Genomic DNA, 24,428 nt, shown 5'->3' on the forward strand with positions numbered 1-24,428 from the left:
TATATATATTGCGGATCTATTATTTACCTGATATGCATTTGGTTTTGAGTCAAGCACTTCATTGTAGTACTATGGTGATATCTCTTCAGCGCACAGTGCGAGCAGGTCAAACTACAATGCAGAATATTAATAACCATGACTGGGACTGTTGTGTTTCTGCACAGTGTTTCATGAAGAACACATCCACAAAAGGAGTGTGCATTCAGAGCCCTGCAGATATGTTCATGTGCATTCGGGCCCTTTTTGCAAATAGCCTATAAGTCTTAATATTAACGTTATGTTGTATAAATAAGAAAGCGTATTCTATATGAAATTCTGAGTTGAATCCCATTGATTAAAAACTTGCTATCAAATGCGTCACTTTACTGGTCATCTTCAGCGCGCACAGCTCAAAATAGAAATGCAGAACATTAACTGCTAACGTTTTAGGCTAACATTATAATGAGAGCACTATTGCAAAAATAAATAAAATAAAATTGTTATGGTTTCGCCGACATTAAGTGTTAGCTATCTGTTCATCAAAACATAAAACATTATTTAACCCGTTAATATCTGCAAGGTGTTCATTACACATTTTCCCTGTGTGTTAACATCCGTAATCATGTTAGTCGAATGTCTGAGTTGTCTCTTGTTATTGTATTTTGCCCCACCCCCAAACATATGATTCGACTATCAATCGAATTGGCAAGATTCGAAAATTCTGATTCGACTATGAAAATCCTTAGTCGGGGACACCCCTACACATAATCAATACAGCAAAAAAACACGCGACTTTGCAACAGGGGAGGGGAAAAGGGGGAGTCAAGGTAATCCAGCACAGGCAAGCAGCCATCCGGTCCTGCAGCCCTACGGCGCCCTCACACGCTTGTCAGACTGGCGGTACAAAGCAGCGAAGGCGAGGGAGGGGGGTGGGGGTTTGAATGCAAAGCTGTATATATGTGCGTATGTGTGGGTGTATGTATATAAGAGTTCGTGTATTTGTAGGCCTGGAGAGCTGGGATTCAAATCTAGGTGCCTCAGTCCTAAGATTGTGATAGCGACACAGCAAGATGCCAATGAGACAGCCATGAGGTCCCAGACAGAGTCAACAATCAGCAGGTGTCTGTGGTGTAGGGGGAGGACTGCAAGAGAATCTCGCTGCAGTGCTCTTCTGGGGTAGTTGTTGTTCCCAACATTGGCCTTGGCTGAGGATATAAGATTGCGATTTTTTGGTCTTGGGCTGAGTAGCCGCATTCCAATTGACCGGTTATTCTCTTTGTCCATTCTGGTCTCCAAATCCATCCATTTTCCTTTGCAAAGCCGTGAGCTTCTCCGTCATGGTATCCATATTGCGGTTAATAGTCCCACCAGTGTTGGGAGTAACGGCGTTTAAGTATAAAGGCGTTATTAATAGAGTTTTTTAATAGAATTTTCAGTAACGAAGTAATCTAATTAATTACTTTTCCCATTGTTGCAATGCCGTTATCTTTACTGAGAATGTAAAGTGTCGCGTTAATACAATTTGTTTGAATAAAGCGCAAGGTGTCATGCTTTGGCTAGTGGCTACACATCAGCTGCCTGACACCGTTGCAAATCCGATGATGATTGGCTGGGTGGGCGGTGCCCTGCTCACACTATCTCACTGCACGCTCTGACAACCAAACACAAGATGGCATCAGTGATAATGGTTTTCTCGAACTGGAAGTACCGGAAATTAAAGGCGAGAATTTTTCTGTAACATGCACGGTATACCCAGGAAAAAAGACTTTATCCATGTCTGCCTCAAGCAATTCAAATCTTATGAACCACCTCACATCAACTCATGCTAACATGTTACTGTACTGAATATTTAATGCTGTGTTCATTACCATTACTTTTACAATGTGGTAACTGAGTTACTAACTCAATTACATTTTGGGAGAAGTAATTTGTAACTGTAACTAATTACTTTTTTCAAGTAAGATGACCAACACTGCTGCCCACTGATTCAATCATGACGGGCAGCCTTATGAGGCTTTGGACAGCTGTTCCCGTTTTCTGAATTATTATATAACCCAGGGCAAAGCCTAATCCAATCAGCAGAAGACCTGTTATCATGGTTCCGAATAGGTAGATGTCTTCAATGTCCTCCATGGTAAGAGCCGCCAGACACACGGCCCGTGTAGCCAGCTGCGAACGTTCCGGCAGGGCAGTCAGGTTCCCCCGAACCCAAGTTTCTCATCGAGAAGATGGTGTCAATTGCGTTGAGAGACCAGTTAATCAAATCCATGCTTTTCAGTTTGGAGAGCAGTGCAGAGAGAGTCTCTTAAGTATTAGACAATAGACGAGACTAGAAAGACGAGAAAGCAAGCAAGGTAGGTAAGGGGAAGGAGAGGGAGAGAAAATGCGTCCGCCTTCGTTGAGAGCCAAATGAGAATACATGTTTATTTATTTGTAACTTTTACTATTTGCACATTATATCCTCATGATATTACCACAGTATTTTACCATCTATGCAGTGCTATAAATAACCAATATATGGCCATTTTACATAACACTGGTCAGTGGCATACTTGGCATACAGTTATATTTTGCACATGTAATAGACTATGGGCCCTATTTTAACGATCTGAAACGCAAGTGTCAAAGCGCAAAGCGCAAGTAACTTTGTGGGCGGGTCTCGGCGCTGTTGCTATTTTCCCAGCGGGATAAATGGCTCTTGCGCCCGGCGCAAATCTAAAATGGGTTGGTCTGAAGTGGCTTCATTATTCATAGGTGTGGTTTGGGCGTAACGTGAAATAAACCAATCAGAGCGTCATCCAACATTCCCTTTAAAAGCAGGTGCGCAAGTTCCATTATGGATTGCTATTATTATGGCGTATTTACCAGGCGCACGCCAGGAGCGGTTCACAGCCGAGGAGACTGATGTTCTTGTAAGAGCAGTGAAAGACAGAGAAGTTGTGTTGTATGGGGATGGGAGAAACCCACCCAAAATAGCGTTGGTTAAACAGGCGTGGGAGGAAATAGCCACAATTGTTTCATCGATTTTTTTTTTCCTGGTTCTTGACGGACAAACCAATTTGTCAGATGTCCTTATATACATAAATGACCTCAAACAGGTCTGATCCTTAATTACTACAATTAGCCTGAATAATTTGTAAGCTAGATTTATGCCTATTTTTTCACATCTTCGTGGCACACCACAATGATTTCCGTCATCTCATGTGTTAATATTTTTTTAGTGTAACAATTTATGATTTGCAAAAATAACTGTTGCATCTGTGTAGATTACATGAGCAAAGTGTATGCGCGTTGTGCACACTATACATTATGGTCAAGCATGCACCCTTAAAATAGCATAATGAACAACGCGCAACGCGCCACTGACTTTAGACTAGGTTTTTTCTGGTCAGTGGCGCAATTGTTTAATGGAACAGCAAAATAGCACCAGGGATTGTTTGCACCGGAACACGCCTCCTTTTTTGCGCTGAACCGCCCAGGGAGCGCAAGTTCATTCACTAGTTTAGCGACGTGCTTCTGTGGAGGGAAAAGCGTGCTTTGCGCAGGTGCAAAATAGGAATGACACATGCGTCGGTGTACAAAGTCAATTGCGCTGGGTGCAAGATAGGGCCCTAAGACTTTCATGATAGTTTTGTGTGATGTGTTTTAATGAACTTAAGTAAAAATTGTGACATTGTGATTTATGCAATTTTCTGCATGACTTCATTACAATCATTCAATTTTAATGCATGATGGAAAACACTATCAACAGAAAAATCCATAAAAGTTCATGCCTATTGGTGCCATGGTTCAGTATATGAAAAATTACTATCATATGCCTGTATCAAAATGCCACACCATTTCAATCTGATAGCAGCTCAACCATGGCAGTGCCACAGTACTTGTTTTTTTTTTTTTTTTTTTTTTTTTTTTTATTTTATTAAAGTGAAAACCATAATTTTTCACTCCTCCCCTTTAATCAACCCTTACAGATAGATAGATAGAGAGAGAGAGAGAGAGAGAGAGAGATAGAGAGAGAGAGAAGCTTGTTGGTGTGTGTGAGCATGCATTAGTCTTCATGATCAAAGCAGACGAGTATGTTGCTTTAGGCATGATAGAGCAGCCAGATGCTTGAAAAAGACACAGTGTCCTCCAACCACACACAAACAAACAGTTATGTATGGTCAGACCTCTAATGGTCGTGCAGCTGCTCGTATAATCACAAACACACATGGATGATACAGCAGGTTTATTGAATAACCTTTTGCAAAAGAAGAGAGCAAATATTAATTTTGGGGCTGGATGCAATTAATGGAGTCCTGTGGAGAGCCTGAGGACAGACTGGACATGCTCTCACAGTCTCTTTTTCCCCGTCCTATTCCCTTCCATTACTAGTAACACCTGCCTCTGTCTCACCTCACTGCACACACGCACACACGTGCAGACTGACCAAGACTGAGTAGCATAAACCAACGATTTTCATTATTTATATTCATGGCGCCATGACCTGCATACCAAAAACAATATCAATGAGCATGTTCTTCAGGTGTGCCTTTTTGTCCATTTGAAACGTTTTTTTTTTTATTATTATTTTTTTCTAGTAACAAGGTCACGTTACACATTGCAGGAACAGTTCATGGCAAGAATAATAATAAATATAACTAATTTAATAATTTACTGTCAGGAATTGTTTATTTATTTATTAAGAATATTCTAGTCATTCATTTCCATATAATGAAAGCGAATGTGTGTGAAAGACACTTAAATGTAATATTTAAATTCTTCTGATGTCATAAGATGTCGTATTTGTGCGATGAAGAGTCTGACACTTAAGTAATTATTACTGAAAATCACCTGCCCTAGTTTTTTAGCTTTTTTTTATGAAGTGAAATCATATTCGAGACCGACTTTCCAACGAATCAGTTTTCTATTCATTTAATTAAAACTGAACTACTAATTACAGCTTACTATACTGTGTGTAATTTAAAGTTGAAGTTCTAAGTTCTGTGTACATTCTGCTCTTCTAGTTCTAGCAAAAACTGTACTACAGTTAGTCCTGCACCAAAAACATGACATTGCTTGAGTAAATGTTACTGTATCATGCAGATATTTATTACTGATATTGGTGAAATGGAATGTGCACAATACACATTTTTTTTGTTAAATTTCTAACCAAAATATAGATGCTTTTTTAGAGACTGACAGTCCCATGTGACCATTCTACTGAAACTTGTGTCTGCCACATGATTTGAATGAATCAATGAATGAACAAACAAATGAATGCTTTAATATATAATTTCATAAAAAAATTTAATAAATAAAAACGTCTGAATTGAGGGATATTATAGCAACATAATTGTGAGATAAGATAGATAGATAGAATTCAGAATTCTGGGGGGGGGGGGGGATACCCATTAGAATTATGAGATATAAACTAGGAATTGCAAGAGAAAAAAAAAGTTTTTTTTTTTTTTTTTTTTTTGCAGGTTTGAAATGTGAGATAAACTTGAGATAAAATGTCAAAAATACATTAATTCATTCATTTATTATGAGGCCAAAACAGACTTCAATATATTTCACTTTCATTGCATGGAAAAGAGCAGCATGAATATTATAATAAAGATCTCCATTTGTGCTCCAATGAAGAAAATCATGTTGGTTTTGAACGACATTACCATAAATAAATGATGACTCAGTTTTCATTGCAGCTCATTTATTTGTTTTATAATTTAAATCCGCTCTCATTTGATAAGCAGCATTCAGTGACATTATAAACTACAGCAATACCAGATATTAAAACCCATATCCCATAAATCCAACATTTATAGCACTGCATGCTTGACAAAATGCTTCCATTCAGTAGTTTATTGGAGTGACTCCTTGAGTAGAAAGGAGCTGTGTGTGTGTGTGTGTGTAATAGACTCTAGTGGGAGTGGTACTCCTGTGTATATTTAGTAATGCAGGCTTGCGTCAAGCCTGTCTAAAGTTCATTGCACTTGGCTTCTCCACATCAGGCTGTGTGCATGAGCTCTCTCATCGAAAATACTCTGTCTTTCTCTCCCTCCCACTAACAATGTAAAAACAGGAGCAACAGAACTCCAATTTAAGCCTAGATCAGCCACAAGGCTGAGGAAAAAAATCCCACGTTGACAGACAGGAGGAAGATATCCTGTCCATGGCAATTATGTCAGCTCATATTTCCTCTTTTAATAAAGGTATATTAGCTATAACTATTCAACTGCTATGTGTATCATTGTTATTTTTTCTATCTGTAATCATAAACATACTGACACACTGAATCTACAAATGAAGAATATAACAAAATGTTAACAGGTCAGTAAGGCGCTACCGAAAATATTAATTTTCAGTATTAATTAATTGTCTTTTTTCTGAGGCTTAAAAGGGTAATTATTTCCAGACACATATATATATTTAAGTATCATCAATATCACATTAAGTATCAATATTATGCGAGGAATGACCAAACACTTATTTATTTATTCCCAGCCTTAAAGGAACAGTTCACCAAAAAATTTAAGTTTGTTTAAAATTAGCTCACTGGAGCTAAATTGATGGACTGGAATCATTAGATTGCTGGTGTATTATCGAGATGTTTTTATCAGCTGTTTGGACTCTCATTCTGATGGCACCCATTCACTACAGATGATCCACTGGTGAGCGAGGGATGTAACATTACATTTCTCCAAATCAGTTCCGATTAAGGAACTAACTTTAGTTTATGTGCTTCAGATTTGGTTGTCACCCCAAAACATTACAATGTATATAGGTATGTGGCCATAATTGACATTTAAAATTAAATGTAGAACAAATTAGTTTAACTCTGAAAAACTGATCAAATCATACAAGTTCTGAGCTTATTAAAACTCCAAGTGTCTCTGACTACTGTATGAGGTACATAAGCATTCAGATCACACGGTGAGATGACTTTGACGGTGTAATTCCACTGATGATGAAATTGCAGCAGCGAGAGGGATAAAATGAAGAGAGATGTACACCCTCACTTTGAAGTGAACGTTGACAATAATAATGTAAGGCCACCATCTCTGAAGTAGTGCATGCTCTCGTACAGTGCATGGCTGTCCTAATAAACCGATGAAAGTGGAATGAAATGGTGTCCACCTCTAGCTAATTGTTTAAAAGCCTATCCTGGTTTAAAAAAATAAAAAAATAATAATAATCTTTATGAGAGCAGAAACAAAAAAGAGCGGCGATAATGAAAAAAGGAGGAGGAGGATCAGATGGCTCTTTCAGAATTCCTCATTAATTAAAAGAGGCAGATGAAGTGTAATGTCACCCAGGGGACGGGGATTAGAGAAGCTCAGGGCCATGATGACTCCAGCACTGTGACCTCAGCAGGATAGAGAGGCTGCGGGAGACCAAACAAGAGCTACTGCAGAGAACAAGAGCTACTGTTAGGAGCTTCATCTGCGAGTGGAGGTATTCTGGCAAACTCGGTTTGTGGGTAGGGACAGTCAGAAGGCATGGAGAGTAGAATATGTCATCTTCTTATTACCAAAGAAATAAAACAAGGGCTTCTTTTCATTTTTATAAAAGCCAAATTTAGGAGTATGATATGGGGAATTTATAAAGATTTAATTGCGTTCACAAATATAAAACAAGCTATTTTTATACTGCCAGAACATTTGCATTTTTTAAAGAAAATATTAGAAGTTAATAGTTAATAGTAATTAATATTTTGTTATCCAAAAATGTTATGCTCAGAGCCTTGATCATAACCTTATAACAGGCACCAGTTCCTATTAGAGACCTGCACGATCGCGGGACCCACCGCAGCAGAGTGTGGCACGGGACAACACTTGATGGGCGAGTAGAGATTTGTGTTTGCAGGATGCGAGAGTATAATTAGGGTGTGCTCACACTAGACAATCTTAACTGTGCCAGAGTGCATTTGATCCCCAAAGCCTGGTTCGTTTGACTAGTGTGATCACTCTGTTTAGCAGTCCCTGGCTCGGTTTGAAGAGGTGGGCAAGAGCACGGTTCAGTTATGTAGATCAGAGTGTGAGCGTTACCCCGCCGGAGTGCAGATCTCCTGATGCGTGCTGCATGATTGCGTCAATATTTCTGAGCGGCAAAATCGATAGATCTGTAAAGCAATATAATGTGAGAGGGACCTGTGTAACGGTGTCCCATACGACTCAAAATAATAAAGCACAAAGTTAACAAAATGATTCACTCCACTGAGCAAGCGCTTCTCTACTGTCTTCATGTGCTATCAGAAACTTCCTATTTCCAACTTATAAAGTCATGGTTACCAGCTCGGTGCATTCTTTTCTGTTAAAATAACAGTGGACAATGGTTTGTGGATGTTGATGCTTAGCCTAAATAATATGATTGGGAGCATCCCCTCCTGTGACCCTTGATTTGTCTGTATGTGTATACAGAGCCAGTGAGCAACAGACTTTCAACATAATGAAAAACATTAACGTGATAATAATGCATTAACTTGCCCAGCCCTAATATATGTAAATATTGAAAATGTTATTTTTATTATTTTTTTATTTATTTATTTATTTATTTTTTTTTTTTTTTTGGCATTCATATTCCTTCATAATTCGTTTCAATTATGGAGATCAAGAAATACTCTAAACATGCAGAAAGATTCCAGATTCCAGATTCTTTTTTTCCGACCTGGGACAGTCTCCTGCACTTACAGTACTACCTGACCTGCATAACCGCTATCAAGACCAAAATAAATCTTTGACAGCATTCATATGAATGCAATGATTTATATAAAAAGAGGGGAGAGAGAGCGCGAGAGAGAGAGAGAATCAAAACCAACGAATGATGACGTTGGTCAGAAGAGATAAACTTGTGGAGCAGCATTAACTCGTTTTCTTTAATTTAATGTTAAGTAATATAACACAAAGTATAGTATTGTATAGTAAAACTAATATAACAATCAGTTGAGGACTGTGGAAAAGTCATCAAAGTCTGTAAAAAGTGCAATTTTAATGCATTCGTGCTGAACAAAAATATAAATTTTTGAACTCTACATCAAATACACATGATTCACATCATCAACTCATGAACTGTTCACAATAATACCCATAACATTCATTAAGAAAGTAAATAGGGTGAATTTTCATTGAATGCCTATCTTATCTTTAATACACTGTTACTGTGTATATGCCAAGTTATATTTCTTCTGCTAATTTAAATGTATTCATGCCAGCACAATAACTATCCAACTGGATAGTGACTGTGAATTTGCCCATGTATGCATGTGATGGAACAAATATCCTCTTCTTCCGTGACTATGCAGCTCAGTCATCTACATCTTCTTAAGCTCAGCTGCCGACATCGTTCAGTAATGACTAATGCTGCTCTACTGTTCTAAATTTTCCGGGAAGCTCTCGTTTGAGGTCTGTAGGAGGAGAAGAAATCGAAAATCGAGGGTGGATGGTGAGAAAAGTAATTGCAATGGTATGTCTTAAATGGGCAGCTCCATCTCGTTTTGCCAAAGAAATGATCCATACGGGAAATCATGAGTGGAAAGAAGTAACTTGAAACAAGTGGTGGCTTATTTGAGTTAAAATAACTGCTAGTGTGATGCTCCGGGAGAGAAGTAAGTTATCTCTAAAAAAAAAAAGAAAAGAAAAAAGAAACCAATCCCTGCCTGCAGGGATACTGTTGCATCACGAGCTAACACTGCGAGTGGGGAATTAAAACCATTCGTTCATAATTCAGGATGCAGAGCCAGGAAGAGACAGGGCCATATGTTCCAATCATCTGTAAAAATGAAATGCAATGTATTTGTCTAACTTTGTGTAGAACTTATCTTCAGGAAACACTCATACGGTGGTTTTCACTACTGGTCCTATGGACCCACAGCACGGCACATTTTCTAGGTCTCTCTTATCTGAGTTCATAGAGTTCTCCTAATAAGCTAGTGATCTAAAGAAGGTGTGTTAAAAAAAAAAAAAGGATCCTGAGCACCAGGAGTGAAAAACACTGCACTAACAGAAATTTCCTCCTGCCACCGCTGACCCATAGCTGCTACAATAGAAAGACTGATTTCATAGAGGATCACAGTCCCGCCCACAGCTGGTGCCAGAAGTAAAAATTCAATGCAATTTCTGCATTGACATTTGGGGTATAAGCCTTAAAAACGTAACCATACATGGTAGACTTAAAACCAGCTACGGCTGTACTAAGCAATAGTATATGCTCATATAAACGCAAAAGGATCATGGGGCACTAACCTTGTTTTGAGATAAATGCCTTTTATTCGCGATGTCTTGGCTAAGTACTTCATTACCCACAATCCTGAACAATCCCACAATCCCACAGTAATGCATCTGATTGGTGGAGCGCTTATAACAGTCTGGTTAAACCCCGCGAAGGTCCGTGAAGACTGAAGAAACAAAATAAAATAAAAACCTGTGTTGCATTTTTGCACGGTAGACTTATCAGTGCAATCATGATCTCCTTGGCTGCCATGAGAGTTTTGCAGGGAGGTTGGTAACGTTAGTAAGCATTATCGTCAACTTTAGCTAGGCTTAGTCATATCAAGCATTTTATAATGCCACTGTCAAAAAAATATTTAGCCTAGGCATACCTTTTTGTGCATTTACTGAACATTTGTGTAATGGGAACGACATGTGTTGACGACTGAGCGGTGATTGCAGTCAGGTACAAAGCACTGCACCCTTGCTGACTTTACTGTTAACCACTTTCACACACGCACACAATATAAAATACAAGATGATAAATATAAAAATCAATACATATATAAAACACTATTTATTTACACGATTAATACTGAAAGAACTGCTTTTATTGCACATTCACTATATAAAATAAAATTCACTGGAGGAAAAAGTTCGAGCTGGCGGCCGTCATCAGATTTGGAATTTGCTCCAAAGGCTCGTTCGCGGCTGTGGGCTTCAGTCGAATTCAGTGAGGCGCAGTGGTTTATGGGATGAGTAGTTCCTGCACTCGAAATGAAAATATGTACACAGTCTTGTACCTTTGACTTTTTTTGGGATTTTGTCTTAATTTTTTCACTTGAAATGATATGTTATATGTTATATATATAAAAACATCCTTAGAATGAAACAATGATTTATTATTATTCTTTTTTTAATATTTAAAAATTCAAAAAAAAAAAAAAAAACATTTCTGTGAGGGGAAAGCTGAATTACTTTATTAATCATGTACATTTATATATCATATATATAAGACATATAAATGCACAGTATGATAAAAAATATTATTCTCTCTCTTTTTCTTTTAAAAAGAGAAAATCTTAGCAACGCCAAACTTGTGAATGGTGGAGCAACTCAAATAACATGCAAAACGATTAACATAAGTTGAAGAGAGAAATTAACTTTTTTTTTAATTATTGAATCCACAAATAACAAGAGAAGTGTTATTTATCAGCCTAAAACATGAAACAAGCACTGGGTAAATATATAAAGCTTTTGCTAAGTGAAAGATAAATCGGAGTACAAGAGCTTTATTAGACTCACAGCCAACATTTGATGTTTAACAACAAAAGAAAAGAAAAAAAAAAATCTTCTCATTTTGAAAATTTCTAAAAGACTGTTCATAATGATATCCTAATTATGCATGAATTCCCTTCATTTTTTTAAATATTTTTGAGGGTTTTTAATATTTTTTCTGTCCAAGACCCATAACAAATGTACGTCCCACCAGATGAGAACCATGTGGATATGTTGTTTCGGTTGGGCACTTAAATGACTCAAATTACTGGTATCTCAAAGATCTCTTGCAAGTCCATTGGAGTCCAAAAATAATCCATATACTGTAAAAACACAACCCAAACAACTAGTAAATGTGTGGAGATCTCCTACAGAAACCCCAGTGACTGTGGACGGGGCATGTAACTTGATGACGGGAACTGGCTGATAGTCAATCAGGAACAGGCGAGCCCTGATTATAATCATAGGCTACGTGCTCACTTAATATAGTGCTTCACACCTCTCCAGCCCATTAACATTTACGTCAGTGATATTGAGAGGATTTTGGAATGAGAGTGGAGGAGTGAATTGTCTGATGTATTAATTGGACTCATTGTGAGCCCTGTAGAGTCACTGATAATTACTGATGCTGGATTATAGGAACTGAGACGCAGTTCCCAGATTAGTAAAAAGAGATGTGTTCAGGCTGGAGGTGTCATGTAATATACAGCAGCACTACATGTGACCTTTCAGATGGGCATTAGTATCTTTCTGTATTGAAATGTTTATAGTACATTAATGTATATACAATTTGAACATACGTTACATCATTTTGAACTTCCCCAACAATATACAGCATAGATTTTGCATATTTTTTCTCCCCTTCAAGTGTCACATCTTTAATTCAAGGGATAATCTGTTCAGTTATCCCATGGAATGCAATGAATTTAAGTGGATAAAATGTGTCAAAGGGAGCTGAGAGTAATACAGTCTTGTTGGTAGCTGATTGCACAATTGCATTTCCCAATAATATTAAAAGAATCGACTCAAAAGGTGATGGGGATATGCAGAATGGTGCAGCTTGCATACAGTATGCAGCAAGAATGCAAATTGATAAACTTATTTCAACACATTTTATTTATTTAGAAATATGAGATGTTACCTATTATTATAATTATAGGACAGTTCAAATCACATTTTCTGATTGTTTTATGCATCCCTAATGGGTATTGTAAATAAAAGGCCTTTTTTTTTTTCTTCACATCACTAAAAGTGTCAAAACTTGGTGACATTTCCCTAGAACACTTGCTAAAAATACAATAAGGCCATCTTCTGAGAATAATTGTTCCATTATTCAAAACTTGCTTGTGTTGCTTTCATGCTCTGACTTCTACTTTCACTTCTGTGGAACCTTTACTGTAGCGTTTCAGCCAGAGGTTCAACGTCGCTCATGTTATTCCTCACCATTAGGCAACGGTGATTCATTCAGCAATATTTGATGTCTTGGGAGTGAGAACGCAGGGCCTTTATAAAAAGAGCTATCGAATAATTATGAAAAAAGACCAGAACTTATATTACTGATATCCACTTATTTCATTTTTAACAAAGAATCCACTGTAGTACCGCACATCACCAAAACCATTGTCAATAACTGACTGTCAGATCAGCATAGCACTCAGAAAGAGCGTAATAGGCTACATCCATTCATTTCATTTCAGCCAACCCGCAGTATTCACGATTGAAAGGCTTTTACTGTTGTAATAAAGGCTCTTGAGTACAGTACTGACAAATCTTCGATCTCCTCCATGTTTAAGGCCCCCTCCAGCAAGAACGCCCCACTCTGTGTTATCTGAGCTGACAATATTGATATTTTCCTAATAGTCAAAGTGAGTTCTCCACTCAGGACTCATACTGGAGAGTGGGGATTTGAATGGCATGTATTGATGCTTACTAATGGAAGGGCCTATACAGCCTGCCACCTTGATTAGGGAGATACAGGACAATGTTATGTTATAACAACAGAGAGCAAATTCAATGAGAACAAAAAAGAAAAACAGAAAAACAAAATGTACAATTCCCTTGATAGTAGCAGGAGAGGCTGACGTACTGCTTCTAAAGAGGTTGTAAGGTGGAATCCGGGGAAACAGGATTAGACCAATTTAGATAGTATCTTAATTCAAACATTAAACCAAGCTAATTCCCTGCTGTTGCTTTCGATATGTTTTTGACTATTTCCAAGTGCATGTTTTTCTTTTGCAAAATTGGAACTTTCAGTGTAGATGCCTTCGCTGAAATAAACTAGAATGATTAGGCTTTTTCACATGGCAAAACAACATTTGTTTTTTGGTGAGAGAATGTGGTGTCGTGCATTAATTTTGTCAAACATCAACATGTTTTATATATATATATATATATATATATATATATATATATATATATATATATATATATATATATATATATATATATATTTTTTTTTTTTTTTTTTTTTTTTTTTTTTTTTTTTTCGGTCACTCACTTTTTATCTTGTAATTGGAACTCTATAGCTCAAAATGTGAAATAGTGTAATGTGCCATTATATGTAACAATTTCATTTCTCATAATTGATATCTTTATTTCTTGGTTTAAAGCTTCTCACAATTACTTTTTCATATTTTACTCTGGTTACTCCTGAAACAGGATTCCATAAATAGCAGACTTATAAATCAGTTATCAGTATATGCCCATCAGTGTTATATTAGCGAGAGGCTATTACAGTTTTTATGTTTTATATTTAAACAGTTTTGTATTATTTCAAATAAAGAGCAATGATGGTCAGACAATGAATAAAATAGTCATATTTTATATGTAACAATTTATATTATATAATATGTAAAACCTTTTTGGGTTGAATCTTTCAGTCCTAGGTAACTACATTTTTTACATTATTTCATGCGTGTTTTATTTATTTATTTTTTATTTTTTTTACACAGTTTATGACCCTTTTCCACATTGTCAGCTGTTCAAAGACACATCACACATTAGCAGGAGATGGTACCACATGGAATGTGTCCTGTGCCACCGGACTCTGTGGTCGTGTAACTTATCATCTTGACTTATGTGGAGCACGGGTGTGGCTGCCCAGTCCCTGCTCATTATCACCATTAACAACGAGCTGTCATCCCACATCCTGGGAGGCTGGTGACACAGTTTGCGTTTAGGAACTCTGTCATATGCATTATGCATTTGTCTCAAGCCCCAAGGTGTGTGGCATATCACACTGTCTCTTGATTAAGGACACTGGCAGACATTTGTCATTTTCTGAAGTTGCTTAAACGTTTTTGTACTTAAATAGCACAAAAAGGGTTGAGATCGGGCTAAAGATTTTTGATCGGACTTTAAAAAAAATTGAATCACATAATTGGTTAACTTTTCATCATGGTTTAATGATTCATTGAAGCTTACATCTTCAAGCTCTATCACAACTTTCTGACCACCATTTACACTTGCTAAATGACAGAAGTCTAATATATATATATATGGGATGCCCAATAAATATCGGCAACATTTATTGTGCATTTAATAAGTAATACCGGATCTGTAATCCTGAGGCCCACTCTTGTGCCATTCATCCACGACCATCACCTCATGCTGCAGTATGATAATGCACAGCTCCATTTTGCAAGCAAGGAAAGAGGAAAGATGCTATAGATGGAAACTCAGACCTCATTAAAGTCTCATGAATAGCCCTCATACATTAGAGCATCAACCAGTTGTTTTAACAGCAAGCCTACACTCATGATCAACTTCATAGTTCATTAAAACATAGCCAACAATTAAGAGCAGAGTGATGATTTTCTAAAAGCTTTGACAAATGAGCTGTAAAGGGCCACCTCTGCAGCTGTGGCCAATATCACAAGGCTATTTACCAGGACAATCATTACATTTATGATTGTTATCGATGCACAGCTTGAGCTCACAAAGAACTGTCTTGTTTACTTCTCAAATTGAAGATTTTACACAAAATGTTTAAATTCATGCTGGATGACACAGTATAACAGTATAAATATCAGGTATTTTTAGTTTAAAATTCTTGACTTACTGTACGATCAAAGCCATTTAATATGACATTGTGACTGCACATTCCGTTTTAATGCATTGCTAAATGTCCTACAGGTAGGCTAATGAACTTGTATGTTCGATTTTATTATTTTTATTATTACGATTTTATTATTAACTAGAAAAGTTTAAAGACAAATTTCAATGTTGGCTTGATGAAACTTTGTCGTTTTAAGGTTTTTCTCCAACCTGGTCTCATAAAAATATGTACCTGTGCGCACTTTTTGCGCAACTCCGTTTTTACATACCCTATTGCACGTTTCGCTGCAGTTTAAAAAAGAAATGTCCACTGAGTGGCGCTAAAACACTGGTTCGATTCATGAACCCTGGGACGTTTTTATTATGTTGATATAGATAAAGTATGTATTGCTGTGTTTTTATTATGTTGCTTCTGGTATATATTACGGAGGTTAAGAATTCAAATATAGACGGTTTCATCGGGCGCATGCGCCTGGACCTAAGTTAACTTCCGGTCTGTTGGCTCCAGTAGTAATTGCCTTCTACAAACCCAGTGAAAGTCAAGGTGATGAGTAGACTGAAGTTGGACTCAGGTGGTTGTGCTGCGGATGTGTTTCCCATACATTTATCTATTTTTGGATTCTTGCCACAATTTTAAAACTGATCGATTTTCAAAAAGGATTCGTTGAATAAACATGAGTAACGTTACGTACTGCACTTTTATTAATAATTCCTTACATTTATATGTTTAAATATCAAAGCAAGGCACAGGTGTTTTTATATCGCTGTATTTCTGAAGGAAGACTTGCATGTTATATACCTGATAAAGCAGCGTGGAAGCGTACCAGCTCTGCTTTGTTTACAGCTGTTACTGGGGAAACCTCTATTTCTCGCGCTTTATGTCTATGCGTTAAAACATCTCCTGTTGGCAATTAATGAATTTACATATTCATTAAGTCCGCCTGATCCATGCAGCAAACATATTTGGTTTGTTATCAAAAAAGATCTACTCTAGAGGGAGTTGGCTGTTGTTATTTATTCTATTTGGAAGTCTACCGGAAGTTAAGTTAGGTCCACAATACATTCACGCGCAGTAACGTTTGTTTATGTTGTTGCCGTTGAAACCGTCTATATGTGGACTGTCGCTAAAAGTTAATGCTCTATCGTGTTGGATATGCCCTACACCAAACCAAACCCTAAACTTACCCGATAGTGTTTAGAATTGCAAAACTGATATAAAAACACATTCATTGATACAACCGTGCCATTTGAACTTCCTTATATGCATATTTGACCTGCTTTGTCAAACCATGGTTACACATGATTCAAACCAGAGCTCCTCACCTCTCAAGTACAGCTCTGTACTCTGTGAGCGACCGAACAAAACTACCGCTTATGAGAACCCATAAATCTGAAGCCATGTTCAAAAGCATCAGGTTTCAAATCTCCTAGCATATTAATACTGTTTTGAATCCATAACATGATATTCTTCAAGTAACTGTGCGAACATCACACTTAATTAATCAAAAGTCTGTAAATTTGGGTGTTTGAGTTTTACTCCCTTTAATCTCCATTTATTTTGGAAACTGCAGTGATATGTACTTAATGGTATGTATTTCACATCTCTCTAAAAAGTGCACTCAGGTACTTTTATGCCATGAGACCAAGTAGTTTTTCTCACAAAGTCAATAAAACGTGGCATGTTTTAGCAGCTTGCTAGCAATGTTTAGCATGTTTCTGACATTTTTTTTAAACAAGTTGCTAGCGTGATTAAGCACATTAATAGCATGTTTTGACATGTTGGTAGCATAATTAAACACATTTATAGCATGTTTAAGATGTTGTTAGCCTGATTTAATGATGTTAATGTTATTTAAAACATTGCTAACATAATTGAACATGTTACTAGCCATATGTATGTAAATGTAGATGCCACATTCAGCCGCTCCAGCCACGCTGATGTGTGCGCAATCTTGGATCAGTTAACATGTTGCACTCTCAGTAAAATCAATGATTTGTACAAGATGCCACAACATAGCACAGCCTCTGCTTGCTCTCGCAGTCAACGTAAACCTTCTGCCATATTGAGAGTCAGTTTTGTATTAGGACAGCCTTAAAAACATTATATTGTAGCTCATTGTTTTTTTATAGTGTTTTGATTGCAAGAAAAAAAAAGTGGCTTCATGGCACTGCTGTGCTGATTCACTGTGCATAAACTGAACCCGCAGGGTTTTTTCTTTCTTTTTTTTTTTTCCCTTGAGAACAGATATGCTTTCAGATTGGATGTCAGGTTAACTTTCACACAGGCTGATCAACGAGATTAATGCTCACACGTCTGTCAAAATGAGATTAGATTTCCCTCCGTTCTGTGCAAAATCTGCCAGGAACTGGATAAGGGATGCAATCTTCATAGGTTCAGCCGCGCTGTTTGGCAAGTCTCGATTCTGATATCAGAGATACGGCAGCACGGAGAGTGATATCACTTGCTAGTCAAGGACAGATGCTTTCCCTTAGGATATTATCTACTGCACACTTGAGATCTGAAGAGCCAAATACATTTCTAGCAATCAAGTGCATGGCACTGGCATCATGCTAATCAGCTCAAAACATGCTTGTGACTGAATCATACTAGACGGCATCTTTGGCTTTGAGTTCATTAAAAATGGAAGATAATAATTATACTGAACCTCGCAAATTCCTGGAAGAAATAAAGGAAAGCACAGATTTAATCAGACTCAGAACATCAAACAAATCTGTTGCACATGTAATGCAATTCATTAAAGTCGCATCATAGCATCATACAGTCTAATTTAGTGGTGTTTGCTAACATTGCACTATTATTATTGCTCATTCTTTGGGATTTGAATAAATGCTTAACTTAAGGGTTTTAAACACACTATTTGTGTTAGACTTGAATGATACCACAAATTATGTGACTTGTAAGAGAGAGACATTTTTCAGCTTGGTAAAAAACAACAGAGCCAAATTTTAGCGAGCTAATTGAACATATTGTTGACATTTTTGGTCTAATTGCTGGTACTAATGCTGAGCATTTGAAATCTGGTCATATATTATTTGATTTCCTCCAATAGTTACCTCCAACTGTAGTGCTACTCAAAGCAGGTGGAATGATAGTTTAAGGGTAAGACATTGGAGTCTCAGGCTGCTGAAAATCAATGAGGGAAAAATGTACCTTTGTTTCGCAACACTTAAAGTACTGTGAGTGGCACTAAATCCACATTCACTTTTATCTAAAACAAATGTGAATCTGTCAATGTTTTATTACATTGATTGTTGTACGCACCAAGACAGTTTGGAAATTAAATCCCTGTAGTGCGGCACTAAAGTTATTGCTATATCCCGTTTGAAAATAACTTATACCAACACTAAAACTCTACACTAAATCTCATAGACAAAAAAAAAAAAAAAAAAAATCACCAAAAGCACAATTCAGATAAAAAAAAAAAAAAAAAAAAAGCATTTACTGAAGCAACTATGCCATTTAGGCTCTTTTATCAAGTGTCGTGACCCAAGCATTTCACATCACAAATACACTGTTGTACCAGGTGAGCTACTGAGCAATTTTACTACGTCAGAAAAGCCTTCTATGCATCTGCCCCTGTAATTAATTTATGTGAAAAGGAATAAAGTTTTTGGTGTTTTACCACCACATGATTTCAGCTGTAAGTTTATGTTTTGAAGAATTTAGAAGCACATTTTTTCAATATGCCTACAGTATGTTGCAAAATCAGCAGACAGGAGCCAACAGCACTGACTCAGCCTGACTGCAAATCTAAACTCAGGATTAGCGACTGCACAGCAACACCCTAGCAACCACACATAACACTATTCACATTTAACATTAAGTCTACCAGCAATCGTCTTATATTCTGTAATCTCCAGCTTTTCAGGAGGCTTAAACATAATCAGATCATATGCATCGTCACTGTTTTAACTCTACATTAGAACTAGCGGCACTAAAAAGACAGTATTTCAGGTGTCAGTGCTGCTTTTGTGTGAATATTATGTGAATTACCATGTCAAAGGGTAAATCCAGCAGTACCCAGCAGCAGGCTTAATCCTGCAAAGCCTTTATGTTACGCTGCCAGATGTTTGCTGCTTTCAACTGGTTCTTAGTTAAAAACCCCTTCAAACGTCTAGTGGTAGAAACACAGCTTAGAGGAACAACTCTGAATACTTCCAATTATTGCCAGCTACAGCATCAAAGTGTAAAACAAGCACCTGTGCGCAAAGGCTCTGTGTCAGAGTGCTGTTTGAGAATGCTAGGCAGTTTTCTGTTGGGATCTCTCGTTCTGACAATTCACAGGACTAGATGACAATGGGTGGGCTGTCTAAAAACATTTTTCAGAGAAACTCTGTGACCAAGCATGGCATATTGAATCACTTCAGAATAAGTTACCACCTTTATTGGTCCAAAAAACAGAAATGTCTTCTCAGGAAACAGCATGTCTGAATCCAATGATCAGCTGCATCTGAAATTGCATATTTTGCTTCTATATAGTAGGCAAACAAGTATGCGAAAATAGTATTATTTCTGAATTCATAGTATTTGTCAAACAGTATGCAAAAAAAAAATAAAAATAAAAAAAACACACTCTGTTGGCATTTTGGAAATTAATCAAAACTTTTCAAAAATCATAAGTAAAAAAAGCAAGCCAGCATCCTTATATTTCACCATCTTTTGGATTGTCATAACCTAGTAACGGAGTTAAACAGCTGCCACTCCGATGATGCAAATGTATCATGGTTCAAAACCAAAAAAACAACAACAAAGAAACACAGTATGAACACAAACCAGTGGGGTTACCTTTATCTTTACTGTACTAAATTTTTTTTGGCTTTTAGTATGAATATGTTAGCCTTATAGTTATCTATAAGCTAGTGTGCTCCAAAACGATGACAAAATTAGTGTTTACAAGATATAAGCATTGAAAACTTACAAACATCTCTCACTTCCGGCGATATGAATAATTGTTTTGATTACATCACCCCTCACTTCAGCTTTTCATCAAAATTTCTATCTAATCAAATGCTCTCTAGAATCTTAAATGTCCCGCCTCATGCACTATAAAGAGATGTTGAAACTATGGCGAAGTAGGGCATTTGTTCACAGAGTTAGTATTTTCAGTATGCTGAATGGCACATACTGTAGAGCACTATATATGGGGAATAAGGAACAGTTCAGACCGTATAAATATGCTTTCCATTGGGTTGAAATAAGTCACCTAGGAGTGAACCCACCACTGCCTGGAGAGAAAGATAACATTTTTAAAGTTTAACATCTAGCAAGGTAAGACTTCAGACTGAAATAACTTTAGATATTAGGATATTTTTGTCTTTGCAATTGTTTTAATGAAATAGGATACTGCAGCTCTGCATTCATAATATAGTAGAGCAGAGGAATTTGTGATGAGACTTCCTGCTATTACCAGACATTCACAAAACTGCATTTCCTTAAACCAAGATTTTGATTGCTTTAACAGCCAGTTATAAAAATGCTATAACTTGTGATAATTTTAGCATTTTCTTTTAAAATATATGGTATGTCTCAACCAAACCAAACCTTCGGCATTATTGGTGATAATCACAGTTTGATGTTTTGACTTTTTTTGGAACTGTTTTCAATTTTCAAAGTAGAACTATACAGTCCAGACAGTTTTCACCTGAATCCTAACATTTGCATAAAGAGCCTGATATTTAGTACAACTGCACATGTGATATTGATAATATATAACCACAATAAATAATAAGCACCAAGTGGAATACAGTATTATAACTTGAATTTCTTAGACCAAATTTTGTTGGATGATATTCAATTATTCTCCAAGGTTTCTAAATTAGATTGTAGACTTTTGAACTCCCTAAAATGATTTGTGTTACATAAACAGAAAAGGATAATCCAGGGAGTTATGAAGCTCTGATAACAATCAATACAGCTAATCAGTCCCAGGGTAGGGTTGCACCAGCTGTTTGTAAGTTCTTATTTAAATTGAAACGTAAAGCCATTCAAACACGTGAGGAGACGTAATCATGTTTAGGTTGATTCTAACGTAAAACATATGGTAAGTTTCCAATAAAATATGATACTAAATCCTGAAATAATGTAATAATTATTTCATTGTGTTAGTATGCTAATAAAATTAGGGAAATCAACCAGTAAATACGTATTTTACAAAATCTGTATTAAAAAATTTATATTTATCATACCACATACATTGAGGATGTAGAGTTGTTCTGTTTAAAACAGACTCGACGTGTTGAAAAGCCACTTAGCTACAAGTAATTTATCCACAATGTTCTCTCTCGTAAAATGTAAATGAGTGTAAATTATATATCATTACATATGTCTTAATAATTGAAGTTCATCAGGTTAAACAAGCTTACTGATGCAGTTCAATCATATTTTGATTGCTTATTCCATTTGCAGCTGTTCTCCAGATACACATGCTGGAAACTGTTAAACCTTTTTAAACCACAGGTATCAAATGCCTCGATCTCACTTTCACAGGCCTGAAATGACACATGTGGTGCACAGCCACAGCTAACAATACAATTCAGTTCCACACTGAAAGAGACAGGCTTCCTGCAGGTTCTTCAGACCAGCCAAGGAAGACTCTGAGTGGGTTTGTTCATTCCACTGCTGCTAAACAGCACATTCCTTTATATAATCTCCTCATTTCCCCTGTTGTGACTAAGAAGCAGTCAAATTGCATATTGTTTGGAACAACAGGCGTTTTGTTTGTATTCTATGGTGGGCATTTCAAAGAAGCTAATTGGAGCAATGAGGTCTATAAGACTATACCTGGAGAGTTCGAAAACTCTACGTTATCATTCCCATTCATCTCAATGTCAGCTGCTCAGCTGGTGCAGAACTCCCACAAGTACACAATCCGGATTCGGCCATCTTTGTTTTGTTTGTTTGTTAACCATGTCGTAAATGGCATGTCACAAATCACTCTGGCTGTATACGAAATTGCATACTTCCCTACTATATAGTATTTCATTTCCTACTGTACTGTATGTGAAAAGACTAACATTATTCACAGTATTCATAAAACAGTAGGTGAAAAGTACCCATATGACCTACTACTTCCAACGAGATTCTGAAGTGGCCATCTGATGGACACTTGACTATCCCATGGGGCCACAGGAGAGAAGAGTGAATGTAAATGAAGCAATACAAGTGACACTTGTGACAATGACAATGCAACAAATTTAGAGCATCCATATCTGAATACAACATACATTCGTAGTCTATAAAACCTACTTCTTTATCAATCCCAAAGTAAACACTTCTTAAAAAAAAAAATAAAAAAAATAAAAAAAATAATCAGAGAGTATATGAATTTAAATGCAGCCTCTTTATTTCACACAACTTCGGTTAGCATGCACATCCAGCCCGTTGATAGATGTCATAACTACATCATTTTTTGGCAAAAAAACAAAACAAAAACAAACAAACATCAAAAAACATCTCCAACTTAAAGTACTATACCTCTTTATTCTGACAAGTCATTTTTGCAAGCAGCATTTAAATCACAAGCTAAGCACAAGGCACTGAGATCAATAGGAATGCTAATATATAGTGTTTACCGAACTTAAAGCTAGCTTTGTTAATGTTAGTATTATTACAATGTTTGTTTTCTATGCATAACCTCTTTTGTGTCACTTTAATATTTCTGTATAGTTAGCACCTTGTTTTCTAAAATGCAGTGTTTTCTAAAATGCTTTATTTCTGTTAATGTTGTACTTTGGGTTAATGGTGTTGGGTTGTCAGCTTTCGTTTCCTCCACTAATGCAGTCATGTTTTGCACCCCAGGGCCACCATAATATGCAAATGTATAATTCATTTGAACATATTTTGCCCTGCCATCAAAGTACGACTCTAGAACAAGCTTTACATTTTATTATACTGTACTGGCTGATTGATTATCCTCACTAAAAATATGAAAAGTTGTCTTCCAGAGACTCTGTGGAGAGGTAAGTGGCTTGCACTTGTCTTTAGGGTAATGGACAATTTCTTTTCCACAGTGTGTTCGCTTCTGCTACTCTGCAGTCTATTAATCTGTCTGCTGTGAATGCAATAAATGTGGGGTTGTACAACAGAAATAAAACTTCTCCGAAAGAGAAGCTTCCCACTGCAGCAATCAATGTCAGTAATTAAAGCAATAGTTCACACACACACAAAAATAACAATTCTGTCACTGATACATAATGTTATTATTATTATGTAGTGATTCGGCTTGGAAATGACAGTTTTTAATGCATTTACAAGATTCTATATCTGTATATCTCAAACACTATTTTAGCTTAATAAAAAAAAAAAGGGTCCCACTTTATACTAAGTGGCCTTAACTACTACCGTATTTTCCGGACTATAAGTCACACTTTTTTTCATAGTTTGGCTGGTCCTGCGACTTTATTTAATTAATTAATTAAAACAAATTAATTTGATATGAAGTGAGAGAAATTAACCAACAGAAAACATTACTGTCTCCAGCAGCGAGAGGGCGCTCTATGCTGCTCAGTGCTGCTGTAGTCTACACTGAGCAGCATATAGCGCCCTCTCGAGGCTGGAGATGGTAATGTTTTCTCTTGGTTCTTGTGACGTATTTTTGGACTGATGCGACTTCTACTCAGGTGCGACTTATAATCAGAAAAATACGGTATGTACTTTTAAATTAATAATTTGGTACAACGCACTTTTTGTGTACATTTATGTTTTTACTTTGTACTTCTATTTTAAAAATACCTGCATGTGACTACATATTTAAATACATTTCTTTAATTACATTTATAATTACACTGTTGACCAATTTTTATGTTTTATAGATGTTTATCGTTCTCAAAAACACACAAAAAACACACCCCAACTGGAGTGTGTTTTATATTATAATAGACATTTCCTTTTTTTTTTTCTTTTTTTTT

General features: G+C 36.6%; 1 protein-coding gene across 2 annotated transcripts in view; it reads right to left on the bottom strand.

Moving 5' to 3' along the window:
- The window catches only part of LOC113061786 (contactin-5), a 265,848-nt gene that overhangs the window by 171,435 nt on the left and 69,985 nt on the right, over positions 1–24,428 (bottom strand). The gene's annotated exons all lie outside the window — the stretch shown is intronic.

Source organism: Carassius auratus, chromosome 43 (genome assembly GCF_003368295.1).
Source record: "Carassius auratus strain Wakin chromosome 43, ASM336829v1, whole genome shotgun sequence".
NCBI classification, from domain to species: Eukaryota; Metazoa; Chordata; class Actinopteri; order Cypriniformes; family Cyprinidae; genus Carassius; species Carassius auratus.